Source organism: Marmota marmota, unplaced genomic scaffold (genome assembly GCF_001458135.2).
Source record: "Marmota marmota marmota unplaced genomic scaffold, marMar, whole genome shotgun sequence".
In the NCBI taxonomy this organism is placed as follows: Eukaryota; Metazoa; Chordata; class Mammalia; order Rodentia; family Sciuridae; genus Marmota; species Marmota marmota.
Genome location: NW_025999990.1, coordinates 42,965,144 through 42,990,267, shown reverse-complemented (window position 1 = coordinate 42,990,267; position 25,124 = coordinate 42,965,144). Strand labels below are relative to the sequence as shown.

At 36.6% G+C, this 25,124-nt stretch overlaps 1 pseudogene; it reads right to left on the bottom strand.

Moving 5' to 3' along the window:
• Positions 1-8,147: 8,147 nt before the first annotated feature.
• Positions 8,148-13,599, bottom strand: LOC125617778 (annotated as a pseudogene).
• Between the last annotated feature and the right edge of the window lie 11,525 nt (positions 13,600-25,124).

The window sequence follows — 25,124 nt, the reverse complement described above, 5'->3', positions numbered from 1 at the left end:
CAAGAATTTTTTTTTTCCAAGAAGAACTGTGGCTACATTGTTGCTAGGAGATTTATAATCTGCTTTAAACGTGTTACTAAAATAGAAGTTGACATAACTACTGAGTTTGCTGTGTACACTTAATTAAAGTATGACTTAAAGGGCTGGGGTTGTAGCTCAGTGGAAGAGCACTTGCCTACCGTGTGTGAGGCACTGGATTTGATTCTCAGCACCATATATAACAAATGAAATAAAGGTCCATTGACAACTAAAAAATTTTTTTCTTTTAATTTAAAAAAGAATGTATGACTTAAAATACTACATAATCAGGTATTCAAGTTATCAACAATATACACATGTATAACTTCTCTATATTCATAGCAAAAGAAAGCTTTTCTCAAGACTCTCTGTCCCTATACCGATGGACTCTGTGATTACCTTGTTTATTCTGTGTTAAAACATGCATTATATAATCATGTATTCCTTGTCAATCATATTCCCCCAAAAAGTTTCCTTTTTTTTAATTCTTTCCTTTTACTAATTGACTAAGAGCAATCCACTAAAGTGTAATATAATTTCCTTTAGTTTTAATCTCTAAATTGGTTGGTTGGTCATCAACTTGGAATAATTTTCTTCTGTGTAACAATTCATTCAAAAAACCTGCTTTTTGGATAGTGCACACCTATAATCCCAGGAACTCAGGAGGCTGAGGGAATGAGGATCGTAAATTCAAAGCCAGCCTCAGCAACTTAGCAAGACCCTGTCTCAAAGTAAAAAACTAAAAGAAAAGGGCTGGGGATGTGGCTCGGTGGTTAAATGTCCCTAGGTTCAATCCCTGGTACATAAATAAATAAATAAGCAAATTTTTTTAAAAAACTTGCTTTGTAATAATGATAACAATAGTTACTCAACACGATCTCCTGAATTACAAAAAAACTTTTTTTAGGCAAAATTGGAACTTTTAAATTAATTTTATAATTTGTTTTACAAATTTATTTATAAACAAACTTTGTTAGTGTTCAAAAACTAATTTGCTATAAATCAATTTCTATGTCATTATTTTGAGTCAAAATGAAAGCCTGAATTTCTTTTAGAAAGGGAACTAAGAAGGGCTAAGGATGTGGCTCAGTGTATGATGCTTGTCTAACATATGCAAAGCCCTGAGTTTGAAAAAATCAGTACTGAAAACAACAACAACAACAAAACCCCAAAACAGAACAAAAAAGAAAGAAAGAAAAAAGAAGAAACTAAGAGCTGAGATTCATTATTAAAGTGATTTTGTGTGTGTGTGTGTGGGGGTCTTCTAGTGATTTACTTAGGAAAAACTTTTTAATATTTTGTGTATGTGTTTATGTGACTTACTAAGTTATGACTACTATTGAAGGAGTTAAACCACTCTATAGGATTAAAAGTTTGACTTCAGTATTTAATTTCTTTTTATTCAATCATTAAAATTATTTAAATACTATATACGTGCATGTTTGTATATGGCTGCATACACATAGATCACAAGAAAAATATTCATATTCAACATATTTTATTTTCTGCTTTGAAGACAGGATCTCTTTTAGGAAAAAAAATCTCTTTCAAATAAATTTTGTTGAGAATGCATCGAAAAGTAATGTATAGCATTTAATCCCCCTAAATGACAACACTGAAATTCCCAATTCACCCAGATCGCTTGAGTACCTATTTGATTTAATGCTAAACATTGCTGAATTGAAAAATCAGCATTTGCTGTGGATATTTGCTGTTTTTGTGTCTCTCTCAAATTTTAGAGAAAAAAAAAACTAGTGATTCACTATACTTGAATAATTCCTAGGATATATTAAATAAATGTAGAACAATGGAGAAAAGGAGTTATAGAAAGAGAAAGGAACTTTTTCGAACAAGGACAGGGTATATGTCCTATTAATTTTTTTGTGCTGAACTGAGAAATTTTTCTCTGTGTGCTATACCATAGTGCTGGACGCTTGATCTTCAAACTAGGTCCCAATAATTTGAGATTTCCTCTGAGTTTCATGAGATATTTTGAACATTTTCCAGATCAAAAATCTTGAGGGGATGTAGTTCTGTGGTAAAGCACCTACCTAGCATGAATAAGACCCTGGTTCACCCCCAGAACTGCTAAAAAATAAATAATAATAATAAAGTCTCAATCCTTCTCCCCAGCATATGTCCCCATAGTCTTTGAGGCTTAAAATATAGGGGCAGAGGTCAAGTGAAGTTTTGGGAAAATACTGCACGTCTTAATCCAAAGAAGGCTGCTGGAATAGAGCCATAGGTCATGGTATTAGCCATTGCCACTGAACTTTTTATCCTTCCTTTAGAGAGCCAACAAATACAGAAAAAGACCTATTTCTAGCATATCTGAATGAAGAGTAGATATGAATAAGTTTAACTCTGATATTGCTGTTCTTTGAATCCCAAACCACTGGCTGACTGGCAGAATAATTTGATTTCTCTTCCACTTCTAGATTTACCTATGTGGGCGTAGCTTTATTCTGGAGCATAAAGGCTGTCACTCAGGTTTTAGGGATAAGCCCTTTACCTGTGTTGACAGAACTCCACAAGGCAGCCAGGCAAATGAATATGCTTGTCGCTAGGATACCAGTCTGTTTCCATGGCAGCAGGCCAATGCTGTTTGCTTCTCTCTTGACTAATAGCAAGCACATACACCTGTTCCTTGACAAATATGCATGTTTTTTTATTGTGAAAGAAATACTTAATTAGGAAATAACATAACTGCATGTGTACAATATTTCTGTAGCTCTCTAGGAGGAAAATAATAAATATGATTCGATCGTACAAGGGAATTCACATATCCTCGTGACACCTCAGTCTTCATATGTAATCAAATGTTTTATATGATCGTGAGATTTATTGTCATATTTATAGTCTACCAAGTACCATAGAGGATTTGTCAATGTAGGCTATTTCTGAGGCCACCCTAACATTTGTCCTACATGATGTTCATGCAGTGACCATCTTTTTATGAGCTTTTCAAAGGTTACACATGATGTTTGCCTATGGAACTCACCACTGTCATCCTATAAATGTCATTCGAAAGTATGAATAACATACGAAACAATGGTCTGAATGACAGTACTGTAAGTACATCATGCAGAATATGAGTTGACCCACTCAGCACTTCCACCATTCAGTCACCGCCATTTATCTCCTCTCTGCTAAGTGTACTCACCATGTCATGCAAGAAATGACAAAATAAATTCATTTGTTTTTAAAATTTAAAACGAATGAATCAGACTGGTGGTGAAGCTCTGTGATAAACCACGTGCTTAGCATACACAAGGTATAGTTCATTCTGCAGTACTTCCCCCCCAAAAAAGCTAATTAATTATTTGACATCCCCATTCTATATAAAATTCAAGATAATGTTTAAGTACATATGATTGGAAAGGGATAGATTGCTAATAGTTTGATATAACATGGCAAATATTATAGGCCACAGCAAAATGTAGAGGTTTTCACAGATCCATCTTCATTTTTATTTATTTTTTGATACTGAGGATTGAACCCAGGGATGCTTAACCACTGAGCCACATCCCAGTCTGTCTATCTATCTATCTATCTCTCTGTGTGTATGTGTGTGTGTGTATTTTTTTATTATTATTAGATACAGGGTCTCGCTGAGTTGCTAAGTGCCTTGCTAAGTTGCTGAGACTGGCTTTGAACTCGCTATCCTCCTGCCTCAGCCTCCCAAGCCGCTGGGTTACAAGCATGCACCACCGCCTCTGCCATATTTACTCTTTTTAGATAATAGGTGTACACATAAGTCTGTATTCCTATGTCTGAGTTCCTAATTGGTGTAACACACCACTAAATTATTGAGAAATCACAGTATTATACAAAACTGGTCACAGATAGGTGGTACTTGGGAATAATAGGAAATACCCTGAACTAGAACTTTCACCTCGAGTCATAGTGGAATGATAAAGACTAGACTTACCTTCCCACATTAAACAGGAAACTGGATAAAATATGTGAGACAATGATTTTTAGACATTAGACAATAAGCAGTACAGGTCTGCCATCCCTGAAATAAGGGACTGGATGAGGTGAGAGGCTTATGAGGACCCCAGTTCACTGACCCCAGTGCAAACCAGGGAACACAAGCAAAGCCCTGGATTCTCCTGGGTTGAGGATACAAAGTTGGGAGTTTGGGAGGCAAAGTAACTAAAATTTATAACAAAGTATCAGAGAAGAGAAATACTCAGAGTGTCAATTGCAGAGATTTGTAGAGACCCTCTTTAATTTTAGGCTAAGCAGAGCAAACTACCAAGACTGAAAAAATAACCAACGAAAGGAGTGGGAGGAAAAATCCCTAAAGGGTTATTCCCACAGGGCTGGGATTGTTCATGTTCCCACCAACACTGGATGGAGGCCTCAGCAAAGTGCTATCTCAGGAATGAGGTTAAATTATCTCTAGACTCAAGGCTATTCTGACAAAACCAATCAATAGTTGCCCAAGGCGGAGGGATTTACTGCAAACTGCTATGTAAAGGAATTTTTTAAGTAGTGGAAGAAGTGCACTGAAACTGATTGAAGTGATGATTGTACAATTGTATAAACTTTACTAAAAATAATTCCAACATCTAGTAGTTGTGTTTTAATCACATACAAATTTTATCCCAATATAGCTGTTAACACCAACCAATCAGACACCCTATATCATTGAATTTTCAAATATTTTTTTTTATAATTTGTATTGTGATTTGGGTAGTTGACCAAATCAGCTGTTAAATTCATTGAAGGTAAGAAGTGCATGTTACACACCTTTGTAACTTCTCTAGTTTCCTGTACATAAAAACTATTCAACAAAATTTTATTGGATACTTTTACACATATTTCTAGCACAACCCAACCTTCGAATCTCCCTACCCCGCCCCCATCTCAATTATAGATCAGCATCTGCTTATCAGAGAAAACACCCGCCCTTTGTTTTGGGGGGTTTGGCTTATTTCATTTACCATGGTATTCTCCAGCTTTGTCCATTTACTGGCAAATTCCATGATTTCATTCTTTTTTAAGGCTGAGTAATATTTCACTGTGTATATATGCCACAAATTTTCTTTTCCCATTCATCTGTTGAATGAAGGGCATCTAGTTTGGTTCCATAGTTTAGCTATTGTGAATTGAGCTGCTATGAACATGGATGTGGCTATGTCACTGTAGTATGCTGATTTTTAAGTCCTTTGGGTATAAATGTAGGAGTGGAATAATGGATCAAATGGTGGTTCCATTCCAAGTTTTCCAAGGAATCTCCATACTGCATTCCATAGTGGTTGTACCAATTTGTAGTCTCACCAGCAATGTATGAGTGTGCCTTTTCTCCCACATTCTTGCCAACATCTATTATTGCTTTTCTTCTTGATAATTGCCATTCTGACTGGCGTGAGATGAAATCTTAGAGTAGTTTTGATTTGCATTTCTCTAATTGCTAGGGATGATGAACAATTTTTCATAAGTTTGTTTATCCATTGTAATTCATTTATTTTTATGTGATGCTGAGGATCAAACCCAGTGCCTCACACAGGCTAGGCAAGCACTCTACTGCTCTACAGCACCAGCCCCTACAGTATAAGTTCTTAAAGTCTTTTTGTATGTGTGTGTGCTGTGCTGGGACAGTACCCAGAGTCTCACACATGGTAGGCAAGCACTCTACATTAAACTATATGCCCAGCCCTAAATTCTTAAAGTTTATATCTAATTCTCAATAGCTAGTGTGTGGACTGGCACATGGGAGCACTAAATTTATGCCAATATATATATATTATATATATTAGTTATAGATGGACACAATACCTTTATTTTATTTACTTAGTTTATGTATTACTGAGGATCAAACCCAGTGCCTCACATGTGCTAGGCAAGTGCTGTACCACTGAGCTATAAACTCCAGCCCCCAAAAATGTTTTAATAAATTAATTTCTTGATTACAGTACCCCCTTCATTTTATGATAAATTTTGTGTTTCTGTCTTTGTTTCTTCAGCAGAATATAAACTCCTCACTCTTAGTCAGGGGAATAAGACTCAGGAATCACAATTCTGAGGATAGACATTTTATGAAAGAATGGAGGGATATATATTATTTTCAGGCCCTTTAACAAATTTATTGGCTGGAAATACCCAGAAAATAGTTTAGCCATGACTAATGCTTTTTTTTTTCTTTTTGGGGACACTGACATTTTAATGGCTTCCTGAAAACCCCAAAATGTGTTTTTGAAAAATAACAAAATTTTGGTGCAAGTTGATTTAAATATATATATATATATATCAACTATTCAGTTTATCTATAAAGAAACATTTCATTTACAGAGAAATACGGCTTATTGAATAACATGCTCAAGTTGATTAAAACACACAGTTAATATAACAACTGAACATCTTTCCTTAACAGACACCAATTCAAAACAATCTGTCTTTGTTTGTAGGATACAATTGAATCCCAGGCCTTAAATAGAATTCCACTGGTCCATTATACGAACACAAAAGCTGTTAGAATGTGCATGCCTGGTGCATATTAAGCGCTGACATTCAGGGTCAGGTGAAATGGTGTTTTATAAATTAAATCAGCCTTTATTGCAAAAGCAATAACAAAGACTTTCACAGAAATAATCTCTTAGCTCATCATATCACACAGGGTTTATATCATTCAAATCTGAATGGTCATCTTTGTATAATTAAATCTATTTTCTATATAAGATATAATGAAATGTTAATTTTGAAGGCATTCTAAGAGAGTTGATTCAGGAAGACTTAATGGAAAAAATATCATATATCCACTTACAGACAAAAAAAAACATAACCATTCTACCATTCTTTTTTTTATTTTTATTTTTCTGAGCTGGGGATTGAACCCAGGGCTCCGCACATGCCAGGCAAGCACCGAATTACTGAGTTACATACACACCCTTATCATTTCATTGTATAGATAAAGAAACAAAAACTCAAAGTAAGCTAAGTAATTTCTCAAAATCATGAGGTAGCAAGAGTTGGATGCAGAATTGAGTCCTAAAATGAAGACTATTTTTATGTTCATGAAACTTTTGTTTATGAACATAAAAATAATTGAGTGAACATAAAAATAGCCAAGGCCATTCTGTGATGAACTCCCACCTACATGCCTTTACTATCAAGCTGTGGCAGTGAAGGTTCTATGTGGTTTCAAATAGGTTACAAAATAAATATCAGAAGCACAACATTAGTTTTGGACTAAAACATTAGTCTGCATAATTTAAAATATTCACTGATTAAAAGACTCAATATGGTCTTCTCCGAATGGCCTTATGTGCAATCCCAGTCAAATGCAATCCCAATCAAAATTCTAGCAGTATTTTGTAGGTGAACTTATGACTTATAAAGGTCAAAACAACATTTTTTAAAGCTGGAACAGGAGCTGGAGTTGTGGCTCAGCGGTAGAGTGCTCGCCTAATGCGTGTGAGGCCCTGGGTTCAATCCTCAGCACCACATAAAATAAATAAATAAAGGTATTGTGTCCAACTATAACAAAAAATAAATATTAAAAAAAAGCTGGAACATTCACAAACTGCATGTAATCTAAACATTATTGGAAAGTGATGGTAACCAAGACAGTGTAGAACTGATGAAAAAGTAGATAAGTAAATGAATAAAACAAAACTGAGCGTCCAGACATAGTCAACCCACGATAGTCAACTGATTTTTCTTTTTTACTTTAATTCTCTTCAAGTTTATTTTTAAAAAATTTTAATGCCTTTATTTTATTTATGTATTTTTATGCGGTGCTGAGGATCAAACCCAGTGCCTCACACGTACTAGAAAGCGCTCTGCCACTGAACCACAACTCCAGGCTCCTATTTTTATATTTTTGAATTTTAACGTTTAAGACTTTAAAATGTTGTTTTGTTTTGTTTTGTTTGAGACGGGGTCTTGCCCGACCGGCCTCAAAACTTACAATCCTCCCATCTTTGCTTACTGAGTAGCTTGAGATTATAGGCACATGCTACCATGCCTGGCATTTTGATTTTTTTAAATGTTTTTCTTACTTTATTAAACCTTACTAGTATTCTTTAAAGGCCAAACACATAGACAAGTATGATACAGTAAAGAAATCTTATTTTAATAAGCAAATTAAGGAGTCACTAAGATATTTCCAGATACTATCTTCAGTGATGCTTCTTATCTTTTTTTCTGGGACTCCTGATAATATTCAGCCCCTATGGATACCATAAAAGCAACAAATTCTTTTAATAATGCACCAACAGGGCTGGGGTTGTGGCTCAGCGGTAGAGCACTCGTCTAGTACCTGCGAGACCCTGGGTTCGATCCTCAGCACCATATTTTTAAAAATAAATAATTAATTAAAGGTATTGACAACTACAACTAAAAAATAAATTTAAAAAAATAATGCACCAACAAAGGAAACTTTCTGTGCAAAGCCACCCAAGTATCTCTAAGCTTCATTGAGGCCCCAAAGATCCCTGAGCTTCTCCTGGACAGTTTCTAATGGTGTCCCTTCTGGATTTCCATTGTCTATAATCTGGAAGTTCAAGTTTTCCATGACTGTGTTCATGTCCATGTCCTTATCCAGGAACCACATCTTTATTTATATGATTTTTTTTTAAATGCTGTGTTAATGATTTTAGAATACATATGATCACACAGACTTTTTCTGACAGCAATTTGACCTCTCAGGACACTCAATAATCAACCGTCCAGCCCTGGCATACTTAATTTTAAAGTAAACTTATTTTAGGGGCTGAGAAAGTGGCTCCATGGTGGAGTGTATGCTTGGCATGCACAAGAGCCCTGGGTTCAACCCCTAGCACCACACACAAAAATTAATTTTTTAACTGAAACATAAAAATTATACCCATGATAATGGGTTACTATGCAATATTTGATATATGAATGCATTATTTAATTTTTGGAGGTGGTACTAGAGATGTAATCCAGCCCTTTTATTTATGTTTTATTTTAAGATGGTATTTTGCTAAGTTGCATAGGGCCTCACTAAGTTGTTGAGGCTGGCTTCAACTTTGCAATCCTCCTGCCTCAGCCTCTGAAGTTGCAGGTATTACAGGCATGCATCACTATGCCTGGCTGCACTGTATAATATTTATATCAGGTTAAATATATCTGATATCTGTCTCCTCAAACAATTATCATTTATTTGTAGTGAAAACACTAAAAATCCTTCTAGCTTTTTGAAATATACAGTACATCAGTGTTATCAATAGTTATCCTACTGTGCAACAGCATATCAGAGTTTCTTACTTTTCTCAAAATGATTTAAATATTACTTCATGTATACGTGCCCTAAAACATCACATGGCGCTCCATTCATATGCATTATTTTAATGTTTTTATGCAATGCTTGAAGACTAAAAATTTTCTTTTTGGTACTGGGGATTGAACCCAGGGCCTTACATATGCTAGGCAAATGCTGTGCTACTGAGTTACATCCCCAGAACCCCAAAATAAATTTAATTGTTATCCATAGTCACCCTACTGTGCAATAGCAGAAAAGAATTTCTTACTGCTATTCTCATTCTCTCTTTCTCTGGTTTGTTTGTTTGTTTGTTTTGGTACTAGGATTGAACAAAGAGTCACTCTAGAACTGACCTATATTCTCAGCCTTTTTTATTTTTTATTTTGAGACAGGGTCTCACTAAGTTGCCCAGAATGGTCTTGAACTTGTGATTGACCTTGAACTTGTGGCTGGACTTGAACTCCTGCCTCAGTCTCATATTGCACACAATAAGAGGAATATTATTAGGGATGAATTTGCTTCAGTTTCACATATGTATGCTTGTGTGTGCTATATTCACATGTCAAGAAAACAGAAACTATTGTCAGCTTGTTTTTAACAGAAGAAATTTAATACCAGAAACTAATTAGGCAAATGGTGGAAAAGCTAACTGAACAGGGGAAGGTGAGGCAATCTGATTAGCAAGGACAGAAACCACTAATACCTTTAGACTTGAGGGATAAAGAAATGTGCAGTATTGCTGGCTCTCAGAGCTGGGGTTATCAAACAAACTGAAAACACTGAGGGACCACTTGGGCTAGAATGGCAGCCAGAGAAGAAACTAGGCCACTATCAGAGATGCACTTCAGACAAAGAAATATGGCAAGAATAATCCAAGCTTTTTCTCTCTTTCCACTCTCCAGTGCTGTGGCAGGATCTTGTACAGGTTGGACCCAGTCAGATATCAATTAACAACCTGGAGAGCCTCAGAAATACAGCCTATTAGGATCAGCATCTCTGTGACATAGCAGCAAAATAAGAAAGGGATTTGAGAGCAAACAGTCCGGGTAAAATGTACTTCTGGTTGAGGGTCAGATTCTAAAAGTCATTACCTTAGAGGGCAAAGCTGACCTCTATCCTCTATTGAATACTACTCTTTCTCTCTCTAAAAAAAAAAAAAAAAAAAAAAAATGAAATCACATTTTTGATCATTAGTAAATGCCAAATTTTGCCCTTTGTTGATGTGTGTGAGGAAGGCAGTTTGATCTAAAGGTTGGAAGACTAACCACTTCTGTTTTTAGGGGTGGTCTTACAAAGGTCACTTAGAGAAAACTAGCAGATGTAGGGAGAAAACAGTAGTGCAGAAGGATGAATGTGAGCACCAAATATGTAAGCAAAAAAATCCAAAGATTTCTGTCTTTGATGGTGAAAAAGAAAATAACAATGTTAAAAATTGGTAAACTGGGTACCAGTTATCAGCTGCTGTATGTGTGAGTGCTCTATAAAAATTGCCTGGATTCACAAGGAAGCCAACAGCCAAAATTCATACCCAACAGCCTATTCCTGAGAGATGACTATCTGCTACCTTTACCTCCAGAACTAATTTGGACCTTCAATTATTTGAGGTATCTGATCCCATTCCAAGAAATGGCTCTCAAATTTCCTTCATTGAGTCATCTGCTAACTGCTCACCACCCTCACCACCTAATACCTGATGTCCTGTGCTTGAAAACATCCTAGCACTTACTTTTGAACTTCTCCACCTATAATAATTAAACAGGAACAATGTACTTTAGTCTGTTTCTTTTCTGTATGACCTCCTTCCGTTATTTTTTATTTATTTTACTTTTACATCTTTAATACAGGCTTCCTGAATACAATTAAGAATCATACAATCTGGGGCTGTGGCTATGGCTCAGTGGCACAGCCCTTGCCTCTCATATGTGAGGCACTGGGTTCGATCCTCAGCACCACATAAAAATAAATAAACAAAGATATTGTGTCCATGTATAACTAAAAAAAAAAAGAAAAAGAAAAAAAAGAAACATACAATCTAGGGCTGGATTTTTGTGGCTCAATGGTGGAGCACTTGCCTGGCATGTGTGAGGCCCTGGGTTTGATCCTTAGCACCACATATAAATAAATAAGTAAAGTAAAAAAAAAAATCCATTGACAGCTAAAAAATATTTTTTAAAAAAGAATCATACAATCTCTACCCTACTGAAGATTGAAAATTTACATTCCAGTTGCTTATTCTAAGAGGTAAGTCCACTTTCATATTACTGATGGAGCCTAAATTAAGGTAAACTCCCGTTTTACATGTCATCTTTTCTTTTCCCCCTTCCACCCAGCCACCTGGCTCTCAGAGCCTGGCCTGTGCCTGCTATGCTTTGAAAGAGACACAGGGCCCAGCAGGAGGGGACTTCAGTTATCTTCATAGGGTTTTAATAATGTTTTAAACTCAACTGGATCATTATTGAAAGTTCTGTTGAAAGGCAATGAATACTTGTTGGATGTTCTGGTGGATGAATGGATGTATGTATGAAGACAATGTGGGTCTCAGTTCTAAATTTCAACCAGGCTGATGGAGAATCTTCAAGCCAGTCTAAACTTTCTCTGTTTAGACCACCAGAATGCCATTGTGCTGCCATCTTGTGGTGGCATAAATTCCATGTAGGAAAAGAAAATTGCAGAAAAACAAGATTGAATGTAAAATGAAAGTAAATATCATAATTCTTATTTATTTATTTATTTATTCTCTTGATACTGAGGAGCTAACCCAGGGGTACTTCACCACTCAGCTATACCCCCAGTTCTTTTTTTTTAAATGTGATTTCCTTTTATTTTATTTTTTTGTGGTGCTGGGGATTGAACCCAAGACTTTGTGCATGTGAGGCAAGCACTCTACCAATTGAGCTATATTCTCAGCCCCCTTTTTATTTTTTGAGACAGGGTCTCACTAAGTTGCTAAGGATCCAGCTAAGTTGCTGAGTCTGGCTTTGAACTTGGGCTCCTCCTGTCTCAACCTCCCAAGTTGCTGGGACTACAGGCGTGCACCACCACACCCAGCAATATCACAATTCTTTTTCAGGTTCCAACTGCTTATAATCAACCTCTCTTTAGTTGTTTGTCATTTCACCTTGATTGCTTAAGACATGTACAAAGAACACTAGCAGGATTATATAAATAGATGTCATTAGTTCAGGCATACTCTACCATATGATAGAATAAGTCCTCCCTGGTATGTATAATAAATGTCAAAGGTCTTGTGTATTTTGAGACAGTCAGTAAACCCATGGTTTTAAAAAAAGTTTAATGACTCGCTGTTTTAAAGAGAAAGTTTGATGATTTTATTGCTTTTGTACTTCAGTGGGGTTTTTTAGTTGTTTTTGTTTTGTTTTGTTATGTTTGTTCTTTATTTTGATACTAGGGATTGGATCTAGTACCACAGAACCATATCCTCACTCCTTTTTTAAAATTTTTAAATAAGGTCTTGTTAAGTTGCCAAGGTAAACCTTGAACTTGCAATCCTCCTGCCTCAGCCTTCTGAGTAGTTGGGATTCCAGGTATGCACCACCATGCCTGGCTTCCATTTTAATTTAATGACATCCTTAATGTACTTTTAATTCTACACAAATGCTAAAGACTTAATTGATTAAAAAAACTCAGAATATAATTATATACAAATAAAATAAAATGGCTGCAAAGTTGAGGAAAACAGGAGTATGAAGTTAGGACTCCATATTAAACTGTATTATATTATGAAGTTGTCTTGCCTGAAGGGAGCTGAGGTTGAGCCAGGCTACCCTGAGAGATTAGGAAACACCTCCTTTAAGGACTGTGTGTTTGCTTTAAATGGAATGTTTGGGGACTGAGGCTCCCCATCAACCATTTTCTCTGCATTAGGAAATTTGAACAGTGCATTTTTATGCCCCCCCCCCATTAGAGAGTCCTTGCAATAACCTACTGGGATATATAATAAGATAATCTTAGTTAAGTGGAGCTGCATTTCAGCAATCCTCCCAGTTGCTAAGTGACCTTCCCTCTTCTTCTGCCTCTTTCAAACTTTAGAGCAACTCACATTTTAAATATAACCAAATCTGCTGCCTGCTTCCCTGTAGTCGCTCTCCTTCAAAGTCCACTAACCTTGGCCCTATGATCACTGCCTGATGCAAAAGTTACCTTACTATCTTTTCCAGCCTGTTCTCTATGCTGTCCACATGCCACTGCCCATCACCTCCTGCAAGTCCCCAATCAGCTGCCCACAAAGCAGCTAACCTACAAAGCAGGAGATGCTTGGGCCCTGCCCACCTCCGGATTACAGGTGTTTGCTTACCTGTCTTTCTGTGTTCAGAAGGAAATGCCATCTCCTTATAACAGGAGACCACTATTCTCATGTCTTGGATGGCTTCCTCATATATGTGGCACACAAGGTGTATTTGTATATTTTTTTCTTTTGCTACACAAAGAATAGCTACTATACATTCTGTTCTGTGCTTCCCCTCCACTCACTTAACTACGTATCTTGGCAATCTTTCAATCATTTCATAAAGGGCTTTATCTGTTTATGGTTGAACAGTATTGTTTATATAGATGTACTAACATTATTCAAGCAGTTCCCAATTGATGGACTGTTACCAATCAAAAGCTGTTATCAATCTGACCATTACAAACAATGTTATAATGAATGTCATTTTCAGTATGTGGGAATTATTAAAAGATAATCAAGTCCAGACATTAGTTGTAACTACTGACTATAGGGGAAAGAGCTGAGCTTTATTCTAATTGGTGCAGAGGTAACTGGGCATTTTCAAGGAAGAATAACGGAAAGCAGGAGGAGGAGCAATCAGGGACAAGTCTGGGAAGTGAAAAATTCCAAAATGTGTATAAGAAAGTTAGGGTAAATGTGATGCGGCCAGCTGTGCTGCAATTATTGAAGTTAGGATTCTGTCCTCCCATTGAAGCTAGGAGTCTGCTCTCCCTCATGACAGAGAGATGTGTCCTATCTTTCCTGATGGTTACATTTCAAAGTAATGGCTTTCAGGACCTTGAGAAAAATACACACACATTGTGGGATACATGCATATCTCAAAGGGACAAAGGAAGGATTTGAAACTATAAGCTTTTTAAAACTAAATTCTCTAAGAAAAAGGAGGGTCAGGGGCTGGGGGAGTAGCTCAGAGGTAGAGTGCTTACCTGCACATGTGAGTCACTGGGTTCGATCCTCAGCACCACATAAAAATAAGCAAACAAAATAAAGGTACTATGTCCATCTACAGCTAAAAATTTTTTTTAATAAAAAAAAAGAAAGAAAGAGAGAATCAGATGTTGGCTAGAACAAACTGAGCTTGAGGTTTTTCAAACAGGAATTCAAAGGGAAGCTGAGTTGTCCCAGAGACATACTTAAGGCTGACAGAAGCTGTGGTAGGGTTGGTCAAATTTCTCAGTACAAGAATTTGGACAAAGTTGTTAGATGCCAAGATTTCTTTCATACTTCTCAGGATGCAGCTACAAGATAAATTCTAGAAGTATAATCACTAAGTCAACTTGCCCTACTGACAGAAGATACCAATTTATGCTCAGAATGAATGAAAATACCTGTTTCCTCACTTTTCCTCATTCCCAACCAACAAAGTGTTATCACTTTTTGTCATGGTGAATATAATAAGTAAAACACCACATTTCATTGACGTGTTAATTTCATTTATGTTATTCTATATGAATTTGGGATCTCATAGTATGATCAAGGTTGTTCCTTTTTTGAAATACATATATATTTTTGGTTGTAGTTGAACACAATACCTTTATTTATTTATTTATTTTCATGTGGTGCTGAGGATCTAACCCAGTGCCTCACACATGCTAGGCGAGCGCTCTATTGCTGAGCCACAATCCCAGCCCTGATCGAGTTTGTTCTTTTCTGTGAACTTCCTGATCACATCTTTCGTCTATTTTTAGATTGCATCATTGGTATTTTTCTTATATTGCTTGATAGTTCTCTATATAATAAGGAAATTATCTCTTTTCTTGTATCTACATATTTCCTAGATTATAGTTAGCATTTTAACTTTGTTTATAGTTTTTCAGTTGTGAGAAAAATTTATTTTTATGAAGCAAAATTGTCAGTCTTTTTTTGTTCTATCATAGATTTTGTGTCACTTTTTTTTCTTTTCTTTTTGGAGGGGTACTGGGGATTGAACCCAGTAACACTTAGCCATTGGGCCACATCCCAGCCCTTTTTATCTTGAGACATGGTCTCACTAAGTTGTTTAGGGCCTTGCTAAGTTGCTGAAACTGGCTTTGAATTTGCATTTTTCCTGCTTCAGCCTCCTAAATTACTGGGATTACAGGCATGAGCCACCACACCCGGCAATTTTGTATCATTCTTAAAGAGACTTTCTTCACTCTGACATTATTCTCATATGGTTGTATCTAGCTCTTTGATAAATTAAATTTTTGACCCAATAGGAACTTGTCCTGAAGTTAGAGATGAACTATGAATTCTACTTATTCTTTTTCTAAATGGCCAATCATTTCTCCCATTGTCATAATTTAATATTTCGTTTCCCCCTTTATTTAAAATACCATATTTGCAGGGCATTGTGGCGCAGTCAGTGACTTGGAACTCATTCAGTGACTTGGAAGGCTGAGGCAGGAGAATCTCAAGACCAGCCACAGCAACTTAGTGAGCCCCTGAGCAACTAAGTGAGATCCTGTCTCAAAATAAAAAAATAAAAAAGGCTCGGGGTATGCTGGAGTTGTAGCTCAGTGGTAGAGTGCCTGCCTAGCACGTGTGAGGCACTGGGTTCTATCCTCAGCACCACATAAAAATAAATAAATAAAATAAAAGTATTGTGTCCATCTACAACGATAGATAGATAGATAGATAGATAGATAGATAGATAGATAGAGATTAAGTGAACCGGACATGGTGACACATACCTGTAATCCCAGCAGCTCTGGAGGCTGAGGCAGGAGGATCAAAAGTTCAAAGCTAACCTCAGCAAAAGTGATTTGCTAAGCAACTCAGTGAGACCCTGTGTCTAAATAAAATACAAAATAGAGTTGGGGATGTAGCTCAGTGGTCGAGTGCCCCTGAGTCATAACCTTGGTACCCCAAGAAAGAAAAAAAATTAGATTAGTGCTTCATTCCATTCTAAATAAAGTTGCCAAGTAGGTATAATGTTTTTGGCACCAACTCCTAATCTTCTATTGGAAACACACATACACACACACACACACACACTGCCTCTTCCTATTTCTTTTCCGGGGTGTGTCCCCAATGCCTTTCAGAATCCCTGTAGTGGTATCTGCTCACTACTGCCCTCCGGCATGGCCTATTCTTTCCTTCTGTGTTTACTCTTTATGCTTTAGGCTGTACCCAGCTCATTTTTTCATTGAAACTTACCTGTCCAGGGTCTTAATTCATTATACTCTGCTTTTTTTTTTTCAATCTCACAAAAGGCACCAAGAGCTATTTTGGAGGAACTTTACATTTTTTTTGTTGTTTTTGTTTTTGTCTTTTGTCTGTTTTTTATGTTTGGTCCTGGGGGATTGAACCCATGGTAGGACCACTGAGCTGGGGGCTGGCCTTGAATTTGAGCTCCTTCAGTCTCCCAAGTCACTGGCATGTACCACTGCTCCCAGCCTACAGTCATTATTGATTTAATCCTTACAACAACCTGGCGTGGTCAACATGATTAGTTCCTATTTAAATATTTTAAAAATATTTTTTAGTTGCAGATGGACATAACACCTTTATTTGTTTATCTTTATGTGGTGCTGAGGATGGAACCCAGTGCCTCACCCATGCTAGTGGAGTGCTCTACCACTGAGCCACAACCCCAGTCCCTCTATTTGGCATTTTATAACATTGTAGTAAAAGATGGAGATAAAACCATCCATAGCCATGGAAAAACTGTTATAGACTACATGGAAAGTTACTTTATAAACTACAGCACTCAGTCAAGAAAGACTCATTTTTAAGCAGTGTATTTAGATATGTCAGCATGTTTTAGACACTTATTTGAGCCTATTCTCCATTTCATCCTCCCCTTCCCCTGTGCTCCATAAGGATCTTTATTCCTTATGGAGACAAAAGATTGGATATCACAAGATTTCTTTTCTGATTATTTCCACATAAGGTTATACAAACACACAGTATTGATAATTTAACACACATTCTTACCCTTACTGGCCTCTTAAATTGGTTTACAATTTAGATTTTTTTTTCTTTTTTCTTTGGTATTGGGGATGGAACCTAGGGATGCTCTACCATTGAGCTATATCCCCAGTCCTTTTTATTTTATTTTTTAAAATTTTGAGACAGGGTCTCTCTGAGTTGCTGAGGCTGGCCTCAAACTTGTGATCCTCCAGTCTAACCTCATAAATTGCTAGGATTACAGGCATCTGTAATCTGGCCCATCATGCGGGCCAGATTTCATATCTTTATGTATATTTCATGTGACAGCAAAAATAAATAAAACAGGGGCTGGGGTTGTGTCTAAGTGGTTAGAGCACTTGCCTAGCATGTGTGAGGCACTGGGTTCGATCTCCAGCACCACATAAAAAGATAAACAAAATAAAGGTATTATATCCATCTACAACTAAAAATATTTAAAAATAAATAAATAAATAAACAAAAAATAAATAAATAAAACAATGTCCCTCTCTTTAAATAGTTCATGATCTAAAGAAAGTGTCATAAACACTATAATATACTACATAAACATATATTAAAATGTATTTTTAAAGCCCATTCATGCAGGAAGAGGAATATGGCAGTTTCAGTCTCTTTACTCTCCTCCATAAAAAATTCTGAGTTTGGGCTGGGGTTGTGGCTCAGTGGCAGAGTGTTCACCTGGCACACATGTGAGGCACTGGGTTAGATCCTTAGCACCACATAAAAATAAACAAATAAAATGAAGGTATAAAAAAGAAATTCTGAATTTTCTCATACCACTGTCCTCTGCTCTCAATAAATGCCATTCAGTCAGTTTTTTCAGGTCAAAACCTTCTGCTTTTTTTCTAAATGTTTATGTCTGTCTCCTTCTCACTGTCCCAAATCCAATCCATCAGCAGGTGCTGCCAATTCCTACTCCCAAATGCAGTGGACAGCCAACTTGTCCCCTTTTGATGACTAATGCTCTAATCTAAGCACCATCATTCTCTCTTAGACTATGCTATGCTTCCTGCCTGGACTCCTTGCTTTGCATGCCTTTCATTTTTTTGTTTCTTGACAATCTGTTGTTTTAATCACAGCTAGTGAGCACTTTCGTACTTGCAGATAAGCTTCTGTTTCAGCTATAATGGAATAGAGTCTGGATTTACCTAACCCCATAATCAGAAAACTGGATATGATATATTTAACAAGTGTTTTCAGACCATTAGACAACTGGCTGTGCAGGATTGCTGTTCCTGAGAGAAATGAAACAATAAGGCCCTGTAACTGTACCAGGCTACCAGAGGCAGTTTCCAAGGTTCAAGCAGGGAGCAGTAATCCAATCAGATCCCAGAGGTCTTGCTGAATTGAAGAGTCAGATATCAGCATTTGGGAGGCCAATGGAACTAGAATTTGTGGGATCTCATTTTCTTTTAAAATATATCTATTTTTTAGTTGTAGTTGGATACAATATCATTAATTAATTAACTAATTTTTATGTGGTGCTGAGGATCGAACCCAGGGCCTCTCCTGTACTAGGTGAACGCTCTACCGCTGAGCCACAACCCCAGCCCCAAGGGACCCCATTTTTAAAAAATGATTCCTTTCCACACTGAATTTCCTTGGTTCCTATGTCACAGATTAAGTGTATAAACATGAATCTGTTTCTCAACTTCCTGTTTTAGTTCCCTTTAGCTATTTATTCATCATCATAGCACTACCATGCTGTATTCATATCTTTAGCTTTAAACAAAGTCTTGTGATAAGATAGTGTTTAACTTCCAGCTTTGTTTTTCTCCTTGTTTTAAGATTGTTATTTGCATTTCCATAAAATTTTTAGAGTCAACTTTTAAATTTCTAAAAAAAAGTCTGTTAGGATTTTTATTGGAATTATGGTGACTACAGTTCACTTTTGGAAGACTATTAATCCTTTTTATAGTATGTGTTTTTTATTAGTGCCTTTTAATTGTGCATAATACTGGGTTTCATTATAGTATATTCACACATGCAAATAACATACTTTGATCATAACCCATTACCCTCCTTTATACTCCTTGCCCCTCCCTCTGATCCATTCCTCTTCTCTTATAGTCTCCTTGTTACTTTCATGTCATCTCCCCACCTCCCTGTCCCAGATTCCATATATGAGGGGAAACATGATACTTGTTGAATTTGGCTTATTTGGCTTAAACATGATGATTTCTAGTTCCATCCAATTTCCTGCAAATGATATCATTTTGTTCTTCTTTATGGTTGAGTAATACTCCATTGTGTGTACATACCACATTTTCTTTATCCATTCATCCATTAATGGACACCTAGGCTGATTCCATAACATGGCCCTTGTGAGTTGTGCTGTAATAAACATGAGTATGTGTGTATTTCCAGTGTACTGATTTTAATTCCTTCTTTGAGTATAAACCCAGGAGTGGAATCTTCATATAAATTTCCATAGTGGCTGTACTAATTTACATCCTTCCTCAACAGTGTAGAGGGGCTCCCTTCCCCCTGCATTGTCACCAGTGCTTATTTTATTTTTGTATTCTTTTTTAAAAATTTTTTTAGTTGTTGATTGACCTTTATTTATTTACCTCTATGTGGTGCTGAGAATAGAACCCAATGCCTCACACATGCTAGTTTAAGCACTCTACCAACTGAGCCACAGCCCTATTTTTGTATTCTTGATGATAGACATTCTGACTGGGATTAGATGGAATCTCAGTGTAGTGTTGATTTGCATCGCCTTGATGGCTAAAGATGTTGACTATTTTTTCATATAATTATTGGACTTTTGTACTTCTTGTGAGATATGTCTGTTAATTTCATTTGCCCATTTATTGATTAGGTTGTTTTGGTAAATTTTTTGAGTTCTTTAGATATTTTGGATATTATCTCTTGTCAGAAGAGTAGCTGGCAAAAAGATTTTCTCCTATACTGTAGACTGTCTCTTTGTTATTTTCTTTGCTGTGCAGAAGCTTTTTAATTTCATGTAATCTCATTTGTTTGATTCTTGCTATTATTTCCCAAGCTAATGAAAATTACTGCCTGTGTCTATGTCTTAAAATGTTCCCCCATGTTTTCTTCTAGCAGTTTCAAAATTTCGGGTGTTTCACCCATTTTGAGTTGATTTTGAGGGATCTATTTTTGATCTTCTACATTTGGATATTCAGTTTTCCCAGCATCAATTGTTAAAGTGGCCATCTTTTCTCCAACATATTTTTGGCACCTTTGTCAAGAATCATATGGCAGAGCTGGGGATGTGGCTCAAGTGGTAGCATGCTGGCCTGGCATGCCCAAGGCACTGGGTTCGATCCTCAGCACCACATAAAAAATAAATAAATGAAGATATTGTGTCCACCTAAAACAAAAAAATAAATATTAAAAAAAAAGAATCATATGGCTATAGCTGTGTGAGTTTGTCTGTGTGTCTTCTATTCTATCCCATTGATCTACATGGGAAGACTAACGTTGTGTCTTCTAATCCAGGATTAGGGCATCATTTAGATTTTCTTTAATATTTTTCTAATGTTTTTCATTTTTCAGTATAGAAGTATTGAACAATTTTTATAAATTTTCAAACTAACTCTTTTTTTGTTTTGGGTACCAGGGGTTGAACCTAGGAGTGCTTTACCACTGAGCTACATCCCCAGTTCTTTTTTTCATTTTTTATTGTAAGACAGGGTCTCACTAAGTTGCTTGGGACCTCGATAAGTTGCTAAGGCTGGCCTTGAAGTTACGATACTTTTGCCTCAGCCTCCTGAGGTGTGCATCATGGTGCTCAGCTCAAACTCACTCTTAAGTGGTGTGTGTGTGTGTGTGTGTGTATAAATACTTTATTTTTTTTGACAGTGCTGGGGCCAGAACCCAGGGACTTGCACATGCTAGGCAAGCACTCCCATTATTGAGGTATATCCCCAACCCAGTTTATATTTTTTATGTTATTGTAAAAGGTATTTAACATTTTCATTTTCCAATTATTTACCAATAGATAGAAATATAATTGATTTTTGAATATTGACCCTATTAAATTTATTTATTAGAACTGCTATTTTTTTGTGTGATCTTCTTGATGTTTTTGTAAAAACAATCATGTCATCTATGAATAAAGACAACTTTACTTCTTCAATTTTGTGTTTTTAACATTCTATGTGTTCAAGGAACACACTCTATAAAATTTCAATGTTTTGGAAATCTCATGAGACTTATTTTATGGCTTAGCACATGGTCCATGTTTGTGCATGTTCTAAATGCACAAAAAAAATGCATTTCCATTATCTTCTGGCATCCATTATTTTTTGTGAAACATTATCCACCACTTATATTATTGTTTATCTGTATGTAATGTTTTTCTCTGGTTACTTACTTTCTTTTTTTAAAATATTTTAGTTGTAGGTGTACACAATGACCTTTATGTTATTTTTATGTGGTGCCAAGGATTGAACCCAGAGCCTCACATGTGCTAGGCAAGCGCTTTACCACTGAGCTACAATCCCAGCCCTTCTCTGGTTATTTTCAATACAAATTGTTTACTTTCATTTTTGGTAATTGGACTATAATGTATCTAATAATAATTTCTTGTATTTATCTTGCTGGAGTTTGTTTGAGCTTCTTGGATATGCAAGTAGATTGTTGTCATCAAATTTGGGGAAATTTAAACTATTTTCTTTTTTTCTGAGTTCCATTCTCTTTCTCTTTATATTCTTGAATTCAATGTTAGACCCCTCTAAATGTTCCATACCTCACTGAGGCTCTGTTTATTTTTTTATGGTTAAAAAAATGTATATTTAATTAACTAGCTGGACTCAGTTTAGATGATCCAAATTTTGTTGGAGACATACAAAGCATCACAGTCTGAAGTCAGTTGAACATATATCATCTTCTTTCCATGAAGCCCAATCACAGTATTGACCTCAACCACAACCACATCAGTGTCACAAAAACTTCTTCATAACCTGATTGATCTGGTGCTTGTTGATCTGAACATCCACAGTGAACACAGGATGTCACTGTCTTCTACCTTCTTCATGGTAGGCTCAGTGGTCAGGGGGAACTCTATGACAGCATAGTGGTCAATTGTGTTTTCCTACAAGCCTTCTTCAAAGGTTATTTGGGCTGCTTCCAGAGTCACAGTGTCTTGGGCCACTTAATGTGGGTGATGTGTAAATATTCTCTTCTTTTGTGGTTGTGGACACCTTTAACATAACCGTTTTGGTCTTCAAAGTCTTTGCTTTGGCTCTGGCTTCAGGAGGTACAGAAGATTCCTGCTTTGCTTTTGGTACCATCTTGGTGAAAAAGCCTTTTTTCATTATTTTTAATCTTAGCCCCATTCGCTCAAAATTTTAATTTCTAATGGTCTTTTTCAGGTTTATGGACTGTGATGGTTCTGTGTTGGTCCCCGGCCTTTAGCTACAGGGAATATAACAGATTCCAAGTTTCTACCCTGTGGAATTCATCACCATGTTTGAGGTTACACTTCCCACAGACTGCTCCCAAGTAGAACAGTGAGCATGGTAGAAGTTCTAAATATTGCCCTAATGTCTGACTTTGACTCAAGGACTTCCTGATGGCCTTGCAGAATTTTCCTTAGTCTTTCAAAATAGCTTAGGAAACTTCAATATAACCTTCCTCCTTCCCTCCTTCATTCTAGATCCGGTGATCTGATGACTATCAAAGCCTTACCACCCCTCTCCAGGACTTCTATAATAAACATTTCCCTGAATAAAGGCCATTAATGTTAAATTCATTCATAGCATCTACTTTGAGGGGTCACCTGAATCACACAAGTAAGATAAGGAGTGGATTGAGAAAGCAAGTGGTAAGGTAAAGATCTAGGACTGACTCATCCACTGACTTTCAGGCAAATAGGCTGCTATTTCATTGGCAAGTGGAGCAAGGAGACTCCCTGGGAAATGGTAGCACCTCAATTGCTGAATATTTAGTCGTGGTGATATGAGAAAAATGGAAGTGAAGAGCAATGTTGTGAAAGGTAAGAAAACACAGATATTTGAAAAACTATGGGGCATGATGCCTACAAAGCCAGTGGGATTGGCTGGTTATTATCTAATTGTGTTGATGTTCTGCAGAAGGATAACGAGGAATTGGGTATTGTTAGCAAGAATGTAGTGATTAAAGGGGATGAGCCACAAATCTTCACCCCCTAGCTTCACAAAGAGGCTCTGCAGTGGAAAGGTAAGCACATTTGAGTAGCAGGCTGAAAATCTGTTAGAATTGCAGAATTCCCAAGACATTTGTATGCTCAGCCACGTGAAGGTCAGAGCACTAGTGGGGAAGACAGAATCTTGAAATATGAAATGAGAAGGAGAGAGAATATGGGTGCCACTGTGGCTCCGAGAGCAACCTCAATAGGGGCTCTATGGTTTATCATATTACCTTCCCTCTTTGGAGTTTCCTGTTAAGAAGAAGGCCCACAGAAACCATTAAGAAGCTGTTTCTCAAGCCTGGGAGGAAAAGTGACTGTGGAGAAAAAAATGGTAGATTATAGTAGCCATGAAAATGTACTTCTTAGATTTCCAACTTCAGTGAGGATAATTGCTCAAGGAAAACAGCTACTAGACTCTGAAATCTACTACTGCTTTTGATTTTGGGGTATGCTTGAGACAGATGAGTGTGGCAGGGAACTAAGGCAAACCTGTTCCTGGGAGACAATGGATTTCCCCAATGACTGGCTTTAGCTCAAGGATTCTCCAGTGTCCTTTCCAAGCCTTTCTTGGACTGCATGGACAATCTGTCCTTCAAAACTGCCTTTCCTTTCTCTTCCAATTGGGGTCAGACTTGCATCACAATCTAATAATTCTCCCGGCCTCCTCCAGCTCATTTCCACCAAAAAATCCTTATATACTTAAATTTTTTTCCTCGATCTACTGTTTAGAAGATCCAGACACACTGACCCTCTTTTCTGCTATTGGCAATTGCTGTTAGCCCAGTCAGTGAATGTTTTTATTTCAGAAATTGTACTTTTCATATGTTTGGCTCTTTTTTATAGTTTCCATTTCTCTTTTGGCATTCTCTATCCTTCAGTCATTATTCTATCATTTTTCACCAGCTTTCTAGAGGAGGAAAAAAAACCCTCAATTTATTGTCTAGACAAGTTAACTTTTTAATCTAAAATACAATTAATTGTAGGATGCGGCCTTTGGGACTGAGGCTGTACTCAGTCATAGAGCATTTGCCTGACATGTGCAACACTCTGAGTTTCATCCCTGACACTGTAAAAACTAAATAAAAAAATAAATGAAATTGCAAAGGGGGAAAATATGTCAAATATTTTTGACTTTGAGAATTTTAAGATTTAAATATTTTTCTTTAATTTTAAGGAAATATTATTAAATATAACAGTCACAACTTGTCTTAATGGATAAGAAAGCCATATCCCAATGTTTTAGAATGCATGTAATCTTTTCTGGGATAATAAATTGTCAAGTGGTTGAACTAAAGTTATTTAAGATGTTAGTTGGAGCTAGGGTTGTGGCTCAGTGGTAGAGCACTTGCCTAGCACGTGCAGGGCCCTGGGTTCAATCCTCAGAGCCACATAAAAATAAATAAATAAAATGAAGGTATTGTGTCCAACTACAACTAAAAAAAATAAAAATTAAAAAAAGATGTTAGTTAACATTAGGGAAAACTAGGTGAAAATTACATGGGAACTCTATGAACTATTTTTGCAATGTTAGTTCTGATTCCTTGCTGAAGGAGTCTTGGCTGATATAGTTA